This window comes from Cuculus canorus, chromosome 3 (assembly GCF_017976375.1).
Source record: "Cuculus canorus isolate bCucCan1 chromosome 3, bCucCan1.pri, whole genome shotgun sequence".
Taxonomy (NCBI): domain Eukaryota; kingdom Metazoa; phylum Chordata; class Aves; order Cuculiformes; family Cuculidae; genus Cuculus; species Cuculus canorus.
This window is the reverse complement of record NC_071403.1, coordinates 21,398,462-21,413,104: the sequence shown is the minus strand read 5'-3', so window position 1 is coordinate 21,413,104 and position 14,643 is coordinate 21,398,462. Positions and strand designations below refer to the sequence as shown.

At 42.3% G+C, this 14,643-nt stretch overlaps 2 protein-coding genes across 2 annotated transcripts in view; one reads left to right on the top strand and one right to left on the bottom strand.

Moving 5' to 3' along the window:
- ZNF292 (zinc finger protein 292) overlaps positions 1-8,824 on the bottom strand; it is a 59,979-nt gene extending 51,155 nt beyond the window's left edge. Inside the window, 1 exon segment of the mRNA XM_054061180.1 lies at positions 8,648-8,824. The gene's annotated coding sequence lies outside the window, so the exon portion shown is untranslated.
- Positions 8,698-14,643, top strand: part of CGA (glycoprotein hormones, alpha polypeptide) — a 29,478-nt gene continuing 23,532 nt past the window's right edge. The window contains exon 1 of the mRNA XM_054061182.1: positions 8,698-8,830. The gene's annotated coding sequence lies outside the window, so the exon portion shown is untranslated. The remainder of the gene's footprint in view (positions 8,831-14,643) is intronic.

Genomic DNA, 14,643 nt, shown 5'->3' with positions numbered 1-14,643 from the left:
AAGAAACCTCCTACGATATATAGTATTTCTGCATAAAGCCTAGCATGAAAAAAAAAATAGGACATGTACATGAAAGAGACCAGATGAAGTTTTCTTTTTTTTAGTCACAACGGAAGCAAAGATTATCTGAAGAGCACTTCCCTCTGCCTTCCCTCAAGATCTGCAGTTTACGAGGTATTAATTCTCTAACAAAATGACTTAAAAAAAAAAGAGAGAAAATGGACTGAAAGTTCCTAGATATCTAACTTTCTTATCAAGAAACTGAGGCACATAACGTGGACGCTTTGATAAAAGCAGATGCCTTACTGAATATTAACAATATATATTTTGTACAGTCCTGCACAATAAGATGCTTTCCATACTAATATTTCATGCTTTTTGAACAGCAAATCTTCAATAATAGTAGTATAAGAAAGCAGCCTAGACATTACTGATATACATTATTCAAAAGTATTTGGATTTGTGGGAAAAGATAAAGGCAGGAATATATGTACCAGTACAGAAAGTACCTAGTACGTTCAGTTAAGCTAGCATAGCTATGCAGCTATTATTACAGCCAACTATTAGGGGCAAACTGAAGTCTACAGTCAGGTCCTCAGATTTTTTTTTAAATGGCTGAAGGACTCGGTAAAGCAGAGTGTCTCTCAGTCTTTAAGCAAGCAACGAGAATCAAGGATAATCATGGATATCAAACTAACTGTAACCACATTTCATACCCTGTCTGTATTAACTTTTGGCTAAAAGTCTTCCTTAAAGAAACAGTAGTTTGCTGATGGGGGCGTTCTGAATAACTTCAGTAAAAGCACCAAGTAACTTTAACCCAGCAAAAAATCAGGAGGTAACTATGAAACTAAGTACCTACCTGTCAAACTGAAAGCTTTACTCTTTCCTATAGTAACTAAGTGGAACGCTCTACTTTATCATATGCAACACCTAACATAGAAAAACTAGCTTTTATGAAGATTCTGAAGCTTTATTAATTTTAATCCCTCCACCTACGTGTTGTCACCTTCTTAATTACCTTAATTTGTTGGACTTCTGAGAGCTACCCTTTGCTGTACTACTTGTACTCAGGACAAATTACATACTTCTGTAAAAGATAAGGCCTAAGTCTTATGTGGATTGTCACCTTCTTACGAAATTCTTACTAGATCCGTACCTTCACTGCAGTTAAATACTTCAAAATCACATAGACTGCAAGGATAGAGTAACAAAGCAAAAAGGAACAAGCGTGGTGAGGAAGAGAAGGAAAAATTTTTAATTAAGGACTGCAAAAATTGTTCACAGAAATGAAAAAAACTGGTGAAAGACTGAAAATAGCCTTGAAAATGTAAAAGATGCTTCCAACAGGAAAGCAACGTGCTACTTGCGCCATGTCCACATGGGACAGGACAAAGCACAAGTATTCTTAATATGCAACAAAATACTACACATCAAGTTAGATTGTAAAGGGGGAAAATGTTTAAAGTTAAAGATAACTGAAATGTATCATCCAGGGAGTTTTCTTGGAATCTTTCTCAATGAAAATTTTTGAGAACAGGTTAAACTGGCATTTGTAGCTATGGTTTACCAATAACTAACCCTGCTTTGGATGGTCTAGCTGACTGAGAGTTCTTCCAGATACATGCTCCATATGGGGAAAATACTGCCAAACCCAGCTAGTTCAAAAAGGATATTTTCAAAACTAAAACACAATGTTGTTATGATCATTCTTTCCTGTCTACCTATATTTAAGGAGTTTTTAATACAGAAGAAACAATTTATTAAAAAATCAAGACTATAAATTATTCCTTTTTACAATGACAACTATTTACAATAATGAAGAAGCTCAATTTGTATTACAGCAGATCTTTAACTCAAAAGTGCCACGAAAATGAGTTTAAGATTCCCCTCTCTGCCCAACAATAATATTAAAAGCCCATCATTAAAGTTCTGGCTTTCTGCATAAGCAGATTCTAAAGAAAACACACATCTATAACTGCACCAGTTCTGCTTGTCCAAGTAACCTAATAGGTAACTGGGAAACAATTCAAATAAACTACAGAAAGCTACATTTTATAACATCATCACACTGCTAAACACATGCTGAACTTGCTGTCTGAACACATTAGCTGTCTCTAAACCAAAAAAATCCATGTGTATCACATCTTTGTACTTTCTATGCTCAAACATCTTTGACTAAAATTATCACAACCAAAAGAAAGGACTGACAGCATGGCAGAAAGCTTAGACGTTAGCACGATTAGAAAAGCAAATCAGTGAGATTCTGATTTTCAGAGACGCGCATAGGTACAAAAATTTAATTATTTCAGTCACATACACTTATTTTGATACAGAAAAATTCGTAATAATAAAAACTTATCGTACAGAGCTCAGAGGTTCTAATGAAGATCAGCTCCAAGCTGGCACGATGCTAAGGTTTGAGGCCATTACTGAGGACAAGGACTACAACAATTACACTCAAGGGTTAGACTTACCCTAAACAGTGAAGGTAGTTTTTTTCTAAACACATAAACACTATACCCAGATATACACGCAGATCGTATTTATTTGAAAGAAAGATAATTTCCCTGTCTCTCCACAGTTTAACTTAAAAAATCAGGAGGTGTAGTTTCCACCTTCACCCTCCCACCCAGGTCAATAAGATAATACAACAACTTTCTGGCATGGCAAGTCTTATAGTGATAAATGAGCTCAAAGTCTGCATGAGAAGACACAGTGACAACAGTTGTTTTTCATCATGCACTTGAAAATCTGACCAGTGTATTATAGTTTAGCAGATTTCTTGCGATTTCTGGCAGCTGTACACCTCTCCCTAAATAGCTGATCATCTGGACGTCACAAGTAAAAAACAAAAATGGAAAAATATTAGAAGTTAGGATGGAAATCTTGCAGTTGTGGTAACACACAAAGGGAAAGCTAACAACTGCGAGATCGTGAAGAAACACAGTGTGATAGAGGCAAACGTGCAAAGACTGAAACATCAAACCAGAAGCTTTTAAGGGTTAGCTCAGTGTAGAAATCACTCATTGGACTCAACAGAAAATATCTTTCACATAAAGAAGTAGAAGTTGTAAAACACTTGCATACTCAAAAGAAGAGACAGAGACCTGATTATACAGGAAATCATTAAACTAAAAGCTCAAAAAATAGCAACCTTGGCAACATTCACCTTCCAGCAGTTTGTGACTATATTATACAAAGATCACGATTCTCTGATGAGCCAAACAAAATCAAGGGTGGATGTCTACCTACACACTCAATAAATGTTGCCTGCAGTAAGAGACCAGGTGTGGTATTAAAAAAGAGAGAAAATGTCTTCTACTTGTATTAAAAGGGCACCTGATATTTTACTGATGGTATTTTTCACTGGCAGCGAATACCAATCTTGCAGTCAGATCAGGAGGAAGGATATCACGACTGTAGATGCTTGATGAAACAGCAACTAAGCCCTTCAAAGACTGCTGAGGTCTCTATATACAGAATGACTCTTGGCAAGAGATCATACCCTTAACTCCTATAGGAAAAAATAAAGCAGCCCACTGAAATACTTATTTGTCATTCGATTAAGACAGATTGGGCTCGAATAAATACAGGAGCTGTAGCTACAAGGGTTAAAAAAGGCTTTATTTCAAATTATACGGACAGAAATGAAGATTATTTCTGTCAACTTAGTCTGAAGAGGAAGCTGAAAATACAGAGACTAAAGGGAAGACAACGATAGTGAAGAGGGTGACAGCACCAAGAAGTTGTAAAGTTTCTGAGGTGTTAAAACTAAAACCCAACAGCAGTGAAGTTTAAGAGAAGAAAACAAGATTAACCTCCAATGGAAACAGTAATTAGTGAAAACTTGGTAACTTTATTATATATTGATTAGCAGTATGCAATAAAAAAAACATTTTATATAGAGCTATGTTGGCTTGCTTGCTTTGTAGGAGGGGCAGCTTATATTCAGCTTAGTACAGTATATATCCCCCAAGACCTACTCTAGTGTGCCAGCACACAGGAGAAAAAATGGTAGGACCTGAAGGACCTAATATCTCACCATTACCTCAACACACAATAAAATTCAGTTTAAAACAGAGGGAACAAACTCTATGCAGTCACAGCAGTTAAAAACAAGCTTTTCTTAAAAGAAATATGGGGATTTTGAAGTAGCCAAACACCTTTGTGTCTTCCCTTCCCCCATCTTTTTATCAGCATTACACTTTTGCTGCTGGTGTTAAGAAAATCCTAGGTTACTATTGAGTAAACCATCTACACTAGAAGGGTATCAATGTGTCAACAAGCAGCTAAGCATGCCTGTTAACCTGCTAGCACAGGATTTTTCCCACAACAGACAGACATGACAAGACAACCAACAGATGAGACAAAAAGTACAGGCAAAGTTATTGAAGAAGGACCACACAGCAGAGAAATGTTTTCTTTGGTTTTCAAAATAGGTGACCGTATATTGTCAACTTCTACATTAGTAGAAGTACCCTGGCACCTTACAGCTGTACCAAAGTACAGCAGCAAAGTGTGGGCGAGAGGGAAGAAAAAAACTCAGAAGCATGTTCAGAGAAGAGGTGAAAAGTCAAAAACAACAATGGAGGGAAGACTAATAAGCTTAAAGACGAGACATGCCAACTATAGAAAAATACTCAGAATAAGCAGAGGTACCACAGAGGTTTCACAACTGACCAGTGACAGAAGAAAATCTGTTACCAGCTTGTAATCTGGTATTTAAGAAAACATTGGGTAATGACCAGCTGGAAGGGAATGCGTGAAGAGCTCTGATGTCAACATCACATTCACCTAGCTCTCAGGAAAGAAATACAAACATTTTGGTCTTTTCTAACTGAATACAATCAACAGATCACCTTTAAGAATAAAGTTTGGAAAGAATCTAACCAGCCACCACACGTTGACAAGAATAGCAATCTTTCCTTGGACCATTCTGAATACTTGCAAAATTCACACTTTCAATTTTTAGTCACTACAGCTGAAGATATTTGTTTTGCCTGCCCCAGTCTGCACGTACATTGTTTATGACAACATAATTGTCACAGATCTGCTAATTATCAAACTGCAACAGAAAAAGCATGAATCACAATTAAAAAGTCATTTTACATATAACCACACAGATGTGAATTTCACTTCGCAAGAATTAAAAATAATGCTCTTTATTGCATGCTGACAATGGAGAACACAACTACATTCACACAGATACAGTACAGGATTAAGGCAGTCTATAATCCCCTTAAAATTTAAGAATAATTGCATCATTTCACAGCGCAAACAACAGCAAAACACAAGAATATATATAGCTAATGAAATGCTGCATATAAAATACATCAAAGTCAACTTTAGCTTACAGAAGAAAACAGTTCCATAACATTTTCTGTCAAAGTACAAGAGGACTCGTTTTTCTGTTTGTAACAGTTCTACACTGTTGGGTTATAAACATTGAAATAGTTCAAATTGAGATCTTTTTCAAAACCAGAGAAGGGATTTGGCCATACAACTCCCACTTTACTGATTGAAAGTAGAACACTTAAATCTCCCACTCGCATTTGAGCCTCAGAATCTTTCAAAGCTCTACTGAACATTCTTTACCTTCCTTCAGAATGAAAATATTCTTATTTCTCAAACATTATGCTACTCAGTTCATCAAAAAAATAAATTAAAGAAACTGATTTCTGGCAACAAATTCTGTGGTTGCTGGGATCCAGAGTCACTACCTGGCAAAATAAAATAAGAACACAAGACTTTCTAAGTTCTCTGCAGTTATTTCATCCCTAGAAAATAAGCATGAAAAAAAAAAAAAGGTGAAATCGTACTGAGATAAATGGTAAAATATTTATCCAGCAATGCACTTCCAGACTTAAGATATAGATAAAACCGTAAGTCTTGTTTATATGACCAATCAAGTTGCTCTTCCATGTGTGTATTTTCAAAGACCTTACTCTAGAAATCATGGCAAATGCCCTTAAACTGTTATTTAAAAAGAATTCCAAAATGGGTTCTAATATTACATGAATTTCCTATAACCTCGTCATGCAGTACAAGCCAAGTAGCTAAGCTTACTATCTGAAGCGTGAATACTATTTTGAGGATTAAAACTGTAGAAGGGGCTGAATAAGTATTTTGGCACCACCAGCACAGGTGACTAGTTTAAAAAAAAAAAAAAAAAAATCTGTTGAACTAGTATAAAAAAACATCTGCTCATCAACACCACTATCTGATACATAAAGCACCTGTTTAAACTTTAGTTTAAAATTTTAAAAGCGGGATCCTTCTTTATGGAATGACATGTCTCAACTCTCAGTGCTACAGTCTTCAGCCTGCAAAATCAGATACAGCCTTCCCATAAACCTTGATGTAGAAGGGCCTTACAATAGGCTTTTGCAACAGCCTTTAAAATAATGATATTAATTTTTGTTAAACTTTAATCAAAGAACTACCGAAGCCGCTCACTAAGCACACACAACCATAATTTGAGTGATAAATCTGGTTTAGACACCAGTAATCTACTCTGCAGCTGACAAGGATGGTGTCTTCATTGCCACCTACCCAACCACTTCACTCCAACGAACAGGTCATTCACAAGTTAGAAGTCAAGTCTGAGCTCGGAAAGCCAGACTTCCACTTCCCGGTCGATGAATTTAAGAAAGCAGGCACAAAGATTAAATAGACTGAGAACACAGTAATCTGAACCAACACAAATTAGTCTTGTTTCTATGCATCTACATGGACATTCTACAGAAATGCAATACTATCAGTTTTGACCAGAGAAAAAGAACATGAAATACAAGTCCTGTATACACAAAATAAAACACGAGAAAGAAATATGCTTAAAATATTTAGTAGCAAATCTCCTTGGTTAACAAAAAGCAGAGCTTAGTTTAATCTAGAAGTGACAGACACGCCAACGAGCATGCTACAATGGCTCCCACGAAGAATCAAGATACAGAACAGATACAAAATCACAAGTAAAGCACGATTAAAACCGACCATGTGGATTCACTCTTAATCCTTCCACATTTTTACAATTTACCACATTCCACAAACACATAATAGTAATGTGTAAACAAACAGCACCACTTTTATCAGATAAGACCTAAATGCTGTAGTAAAGCTACAGAAGTAGCAGTTTCCGTATGAAATTCTGTGGCCTAAAATATTTAATGATTTGTTTTAAAGAGAGCATGGTAGCAAACACTGGCCGAGAAAGGACACCTAAGAGAAATCGTGGCAACACAGAGACATGTACGTGACTCGAACAGAGCAGTTTGTTTTAACTGCAGAGCCAGCACCACAAAGTTTGTTTTTAAAGGGATGCTCAGCAGGGTCAGCGGTTCAGCACCAACACCTGCCGGCAGCCCCGCCCCGGGCCCGCGGGCCCTTCCCCGGCCGCGATCCCCGCACACAATGGTGCTCGGGGCGGGATACGATAGACACCGGACACCGGGGAGGCTCCACGGCACGGGATAGGGAAGGGAGAGGAGGAGAACCGGGCTCGGAGGGACCGCGACGCGCTTCCAGCTGCTCCTCGGCGGGGAAGCGGAGCCCGCCTCACGCGGGGAAAGGGGGGGGGGACGGGGAACGGGAACGACTCGGTCTCAGCCGCCGGGAACAAAGGGCCCTGCGATAAAAGCCGAACCGCACAGCGCAACAAAGGGGCCTGGAGACCAAGAGAACCGGGGGGGGGGGGGGGGGGGGGGGGGAGACGACGTGAGGGAGGAGACGCGGGGGGCGGGGATCACGGGCCGGGGCGGCTCGGGGGGCAGGAGGTGGAGCGGGGAAGGTGAAGAGGGGGCGCCCCCAACCCCTTGCTCCGCGCCCGCAACGTCGGCTCCACGTCCCCGTTTACCTCCCAGGGGCCGGGTGCACACGCACCCCACCTTTGCGCCGGCCCGTGATGCCGGCTTCACGCCCCCCCCCCGCATCTCCTTGCTCCGCACCCACGGTGACGGCTTCACCTCCCCATCCTCATCCCCTTGCTCCACGCACCACCACTCCCCTTATCCCAGTCCAAGAGGACGGCTCCACTCCCTCCCCCCCCCCAGCACCGGGTGCACGCGAAGCCCCCCCCCCTTTACCCCGGCCCGTGGTGACGGCTTGACCCCCTCCATCCCCACGCTCCGCGCCTCCATCACCTCCAGCCCCTCATCCCCTTATCCCGGCCCGCCCCCTCCATCCCCATACTCATCCTCATCTCCTTACTCCACGAACGCGCCCCCACCCCACCCCGCTTCGACCTGCGGTGCCGGCTCCACGCCCTCCCCCCCTTGCTCCGGCCCGTGGTGACGGCTTCACACACACACCCCCCAAACCCCTTGCTTCACGCCCGCAGCGTCCGCTGCGCCCCCGCCTCCCCCCTTTACCCCGGCCCATAATGACGGCTGCACAACCCACCCCCCCAATCTCCTTGCTTCCCCCCCAACCGACCCGCGGTGCCGACTCCGCACCCACTACACGCGCCCCCCCCCCCTTCAACCGCCGCCCCGGGGCCCCCGCGCTGCGGCGGGGGCGGCGCCGCTCCCGCCCGGCCCCCCCGCGCTGCCCGCACCGGCAGGCGCACACACAGAGACACACACAGACACAGAACCCGCGCGGGAGGGCAGGGCAGGCACGGGGGGGGGGGAAGGGGGGGCGGCCTGACCTGGCAGAGCTGCTTGCAGTACTCGGTCGCCGCCTGCACGGCCGGCTCAGGGCTCTCCCGCAGCCCCGTCTCCAGCTCCACCAGCCGCTCCCGCAGGCGCCGCAGCTCCGGGAGGTCCGCGCCTCGGCTGCCGTTCTCCTGCTCGGCCTCCTCGTCCGCCATCTTCGCACCCCGCTCCGTCGCGTACGCAGCCCCCCCCTCTCCGGCCCCCCCTCCTTTCCTCGGCCCCCCCCGCGCCCCCCCGCGAGCCGTTTCTAGGTCACGTGATTACACAATGCCACGTTCCAGGGAGGGGTCACGTGCCGTAGAGCGCGGGGGTGGGGGGGAGGTGAGAACGGGTGGGGAAGCGAGGGGGCGCGCGCGCGCTCCACGTCCCCCGCGGCGCAGGGACCGGGCCGGGGGAGGGGCGGGGCTCCGAGCGTCACGTGACGCGACGCCACGCGCCCAGGGGCCTTGCGGCCACGTGACAGCCCTGCCCGCCCGCGCGCCGACGGGTTTTGGCGGCAAATGGCGGCGGGGCGGGTTCCGCCGTGCTTCGAGCTCCCCCGGCAGCCGCTTTGCCATGGGGTGAGGTGGCTCGCTCCCCAGGCCAGGAATACGGGGTGTTATGAGGAGCGGCTGAGGAAGCTGGGGTTGTTTAGCCTCGAGAAAAGGAGGCTGAAGGGAGACCATAATGCTCTCTACAACTACCTGAAAGGAGGTTGTAGAGAGGTGAGTGTTGGTCTCTTCTCCTAAGTAAGAAGTCATAGAGTGAGAGAGAATGTCCTCAAGTTGCACCAAGGGAGGTTCAGATTGTATATCAGGAAAAATGTATTCACCGAAAGGGTTATCAACGACTGTGACTGCCCAGGAAGGTGGTTGAGTCCCTATCCCTGGAGGTACTTAAAAGATGGGTAGATGAAATGCTTAGGGATATGATTTAATAGTGGACAGGTACAGTTGGGCTTGGTGATGTCAGAGATTTTTTCTAACCTATTTAATCTACGAGTTTATGTGTATATATATATAAAACCCTCTCTGATGAGGGGTTGTCTTCCCCGATTCCACCTCAAAATCAGAACGGGAAACAAAAGAGGCTCTTTGAAGACTGGAGAATGCTTACAGTGACAGTATTGAATATGTAAAGTTCTGGAGACAGGTGTGGGCAGAAGTGATGGTATTGTGGTCATAGTAGTAAACCCAAGGTGGTGTGTTTCTAGTTTCCCATACAAGTAACCAAGTAAATACCTTGTTTGCTGTTGTAAGCCTGAACCCTTCCGAGTTTGTTTTTTTACAGTTTGTGAAACCCACTCTGTCCCAAGCAGAAGAAAACTTTCTGTTTTCCTGTCTAAGACTTAATGTAGTACCAGAGAAATCTAACCGGTTTGCATGTATTCCTCACCACCAAATTGCCTGTAACACCGCTACTAATGAGTGATGCAAATACTTGAAACAACTGCACGAGGACCTATTAATTCATTTTCAGTCAATTTATCTGCAGGAGCTGCAATAGCTTCTCTTGTGGATAACTCTTTCAGTCCCATATTGTGCTATTTGTAATTATTTTCGTTTAAGGGTAAACCACAATAACCAAATTCATATTCATAGTCTGTCCATGTTATAGCATGCTGTCTTGTTTCCTCTTTGCCTAGAGGGTTTTCTGAATTGAGCCTAGGCCAGGAAGGAAGGAGAAACCTGGAGCAAGAGTTTCTTTCTCATGTAAAACGTAGCACTCCGAGATGGTAGAGTAAGGGTTGTTTCTTTTGTTCTCATCAGGATCAACCAGAAAGGAGCGTGCCCTTCAGCTGCCGTACCCTGAAGAGGACTTGCACTTATGCCTCCAGGGGCCTTGTGCAAGGGAGCGTTCTTGTCTTTAATCACAGTTCACAGGCAGCTAATTGCCAGGCTTTCACCTAAGACACCAAAGAAGGCGTTAGTAAGTAGAAGGAGCAACAACTAACAGTGGTGAATAAGAGAAGAAATATTTTTTCTTGTTTGACAACAGTGAGAATACGATGACGGCAAGAGAAGCAAGCATGGCAGTGGACTGAGGACAAGGAAAAAAATGCTGTGCGTGACCAGATACAAAACTGTGATACTCATCCTGTCTTTGAGTCCTTACTGAAACTACACTGTGGTAGATAGAACTCATGAAAGAGAAGAACTTGACAGTAACAGGAGAGAAAGAGATTGTGCAGAGAAGAAAGACTTTTCAGATGCCTGTTTTCTCCATGGACTTGTGGAGCGGATTATGCAATGATGAAAGAATGTGAATGTGAGAATTAGAAGGCTGACTATTGCAGGGGAAATAGAGTCAAGGAAGGCATTTGGTGTACTGGAAAATACAGAGAAGGAAGAAGCAGATGATGAAGATGTGTGTATGGGAGAGGCAATGAATCCCTTGAAGGGAAAAAAACCCCAAACCCAACTGAAACAGTCCAAGGAGTAAAACAAGAATGGAGACAGTGAGAAGAACAGAAAAAAAAAAAAACAAACCCAAAACAAAACCCAGGAAAAGGGTGGGTGACTGGAAGGAGAAGGACTGGAGTTTTACACCAGTACAAAGATGGAATTTCTTGTTAAGAGGAATTGACAGGCTTATTACTAGGGTGTGCTAGAAATAAAGATTTAAGATAAGGGCTTGTGGCAGTAAGGATTCCTCATCATCAAACGTTCAGATACACCCTTCCCCTCTCTCTTACTATTGCCACTTCCTTGACTGACAATATTTCTATGGTGTGGTGTTTTCCTAGCTCTACACTTTGATTCTCATGTCTCAAATAAAGCTGTCATTAAGGCATATCCTATGGCTCTTCAAATACTTTGGCTGTATGTTTTGGGATGCTGAGCCTGGCTACAAATACATAAGACAAAGGAGGCTTCACTATGTAAGCCCCTCCATGTGTGGGTTATTTACTGATCAGATGAATTAAATAGGTTTAAAAAAAGAAACAAGTTACGTGATGGCCAGCTTCTGGTTCTAAAATGCTGGAAGAGGAAAATCAAGTGAATAGCAAGAGGAGTGTCAGAAGTTAGGATGATGGACAGCAAGGAGAAAGGGTTGAAATAGAGATGAGTGGTGCTTAGGCTGTATATAGCTGATAGTTGGAAGAAGGACTATTAACTCTTCCAGGGAGAATGTTGTGTTAGCAGGAAACAGCTCTGATGTTTCTGTATCATCGGAACTCTGGCAACAAAGCTAGATCTTTTAGGGCTAACAGAAGATTTGACAAATAGAAATCAGGACAAGAACACAGAAATATTAAAGGATTCATGGTACTTGGGAGGCGGAGGGGATTGGTGAAGGATTAGAATTTGCAGTGGGATAGACATTAAAGAAACAAACTTAGGAAAGATGAAGTAGAACTTGTTTGTGTCAGTGTTCAGGAAGTGTGGCAAAGAGTTTCTGTTAGAGAGCATGAAGACATGCTGGAGATGTGTGAGTTCAAGTCTGGAGAGAAATAGTTTTCATAAGATTATTAGGAAGAATACTGCTTGGAGCAGAAGTAGGTTGATAACTGGGGTTCTTAATTTCAGCAGTCAAATTTTGAGAAACTAAGGAAATGAGTTAGTGATGACAGCTGCATCTAGGTGGTTGAGGACTTGCATGTGGAGAAGGCTTGGCATCTGTCAAATTTCTCTGCAAAAAAGTATCGAGAATTCATATCTCAAACAAAAGGGACAGTCAGTCCCAGCTGGATAAATAGCCACTTCAGAAGGGTTATTTGGAACAATCAAAAGCTTGAAAGGAATGGAACAAAATGATTGCTTGAAAAATATTAAGAAGGGTAAGAATAAAGTGAAACTTGTCAGAAACCCAGCTGAGTTTCCTTACAAAGGAAATTAAAGCGGAGGCTAATGAGAAAGGAGATATGAAAATGAATGTTTCCACATTTGAGATGAAAGCGAAGAACCTATCGCATAGCCATCTGAAACATCAGAAGATCTTTATTGAGCCATAAATTTCCATTAATGATATAAGTATAAAAATATGAGCTGTAATAATGAAATGTGCTGATGACACAAAATAGTGGGACATTTTGAATACAAGAGGGATCAAGACTGGGTGACCTTGAGAACCTAAATAATAGAATGGACTAATTATAATAACACAACATGCAAGGAGACTGATAGCAGTACTTTCTGCTAGGGAATGAACCTCATTAGTTGGAAGTGACGGTGGGTAGAAAGAGCTCATTGTGTCAGTTGACAATGACCAAGTCATAGATCCAATCCAGCTGCAAAAAAAGTTACGAAAATCACAGGAGATGCCAGGTCAGCTATTCCTGTTAGATACTGCAGATAAAAACATTGGGCTTCTCTCATCTGAAACAATTTGTGTGATTCTGGTCACTGTTATTAAGAAAAGATGAGGTCGCACTCCAGGAGGTACTGAAAAGGGCTTGAAGGATGATCACTAAAACGGAGAATCTGTTTTATGAGGTGAATAAAAGTGGTTCATTTAGCCTAGTGAAGCAAAAGGTGAAAAAAGGTATAAGTTCAGTCTAGAAACACTGAAAGAAGCATCAGGAGAAAAGCTTTTCAAGATAAATGATGGTACTGTGTGAAGAAAAGCTGGTGTTAACTGATGGCTGAATATGTTGAAACAGGCATAGCTGTGGTGTTGGACAATCAGTAGTGCTATTTCTGAGGCACTCTGTGTTCCTCCACAACATTACAGAAAAAATTTAATTAAATCAGTAAAATGGTAGATTTGTGCAAGGGGATCTGATCATGAAAACTGCTTGCAAATGAAACAAACTCCAAAAGGCAGAAGAAAATTGGTCTCATGTAGTCACATCTTTCTTAAAGATACTGCTGGCTTCTGGCAAGGCAGGGGCCGCTTTCACCTGGATTCAAAATCACTGATATAGGTCTGTTTATTACTCGGTCATCGCAGAGGTCTGAATGAATGTCAGCAAGAAAAACAACTGTGCAGAATGTGATCTGTAGGTTGTCTTCTGCAGGAGCTGGGAGGAGGAAAAGGACAAAGTGTTTGCAACATCCATTTCCAGGTTGCATGGAGAATCCTTTAATTCCAGAGGGAGCAAATTAATGATGAGAGAGGACAGCATATTTGAAAATACAGCCTGGGTTGTGGCTTGAGCTGTTTTCTCAAAAGGGACTCTTACAAAATAGTTTCAGAGCTAAAAGTAAGGGAGTGGTTACATTCTCACTTTACACCATTTAATACAAAACACAATAATATTACCTGTAATTAACAGTTCCTTTCCACCTTACCAGTTGTCTTTTCTGTTTATCATTTTCATTTGTTCACTTCACAGTGCACACGGCCTGAATCCTTAGCAGTTTTATTCTCATTGACAGAATCTAACGGAGTTGTAGCTGTACTGTAAGAATATATTAAAAGAAAGAAGGGTTGTCCTGGAGATGGATGTGTTTTCCCATCATTGCACTCTTTTCTTCATTCCTTTCCCTATTTGACAAGATAGGCATTTAAATCAGGATGATTAGACAGAAACACCTTTTTTTTTTGCTTTTAATTGTGTCTTAGAACTGGGTCTTTTTAATGAGCACAGGAAAATGGATTGGGCATCAGGATAAGGTAGTTCTTGTGAGCAATTCAGGGAATTTATTTAAAAAAGCAGCTATGAATATCCTGCTAAGAGGTAAAGGAAGAATTTGCTAGTAGGTGTGAAGTCAATTCAAAGAAGATTTTGTTTTTCATGTTTATCTGTATTCTGCATTCCTGTTTCTTTTTGATTTAGGTATTTTATAATCAGTTTATTACTTAGTAGTGGCACACAGTTCTTTGCTGTGATAAAGCAAGATGCTTCTCAAAAGTATGTGTCCAGCAACATATTTATTTCAAAAAAGAATATTTCATTGATTTTTTTCAGCAAATTAACACTGAAAACCTTTGCTGTAATACAGATCCCAGTGTCAGTAGAAGAAAGAAAATGTACAGCCTGCAAAAGGCAGGAGGAGGAGGTGGAGGAATGGATTTTAAGCATGGGTAATATAAGTGCTCTGTAATCCCTTACCATTCTCTGACT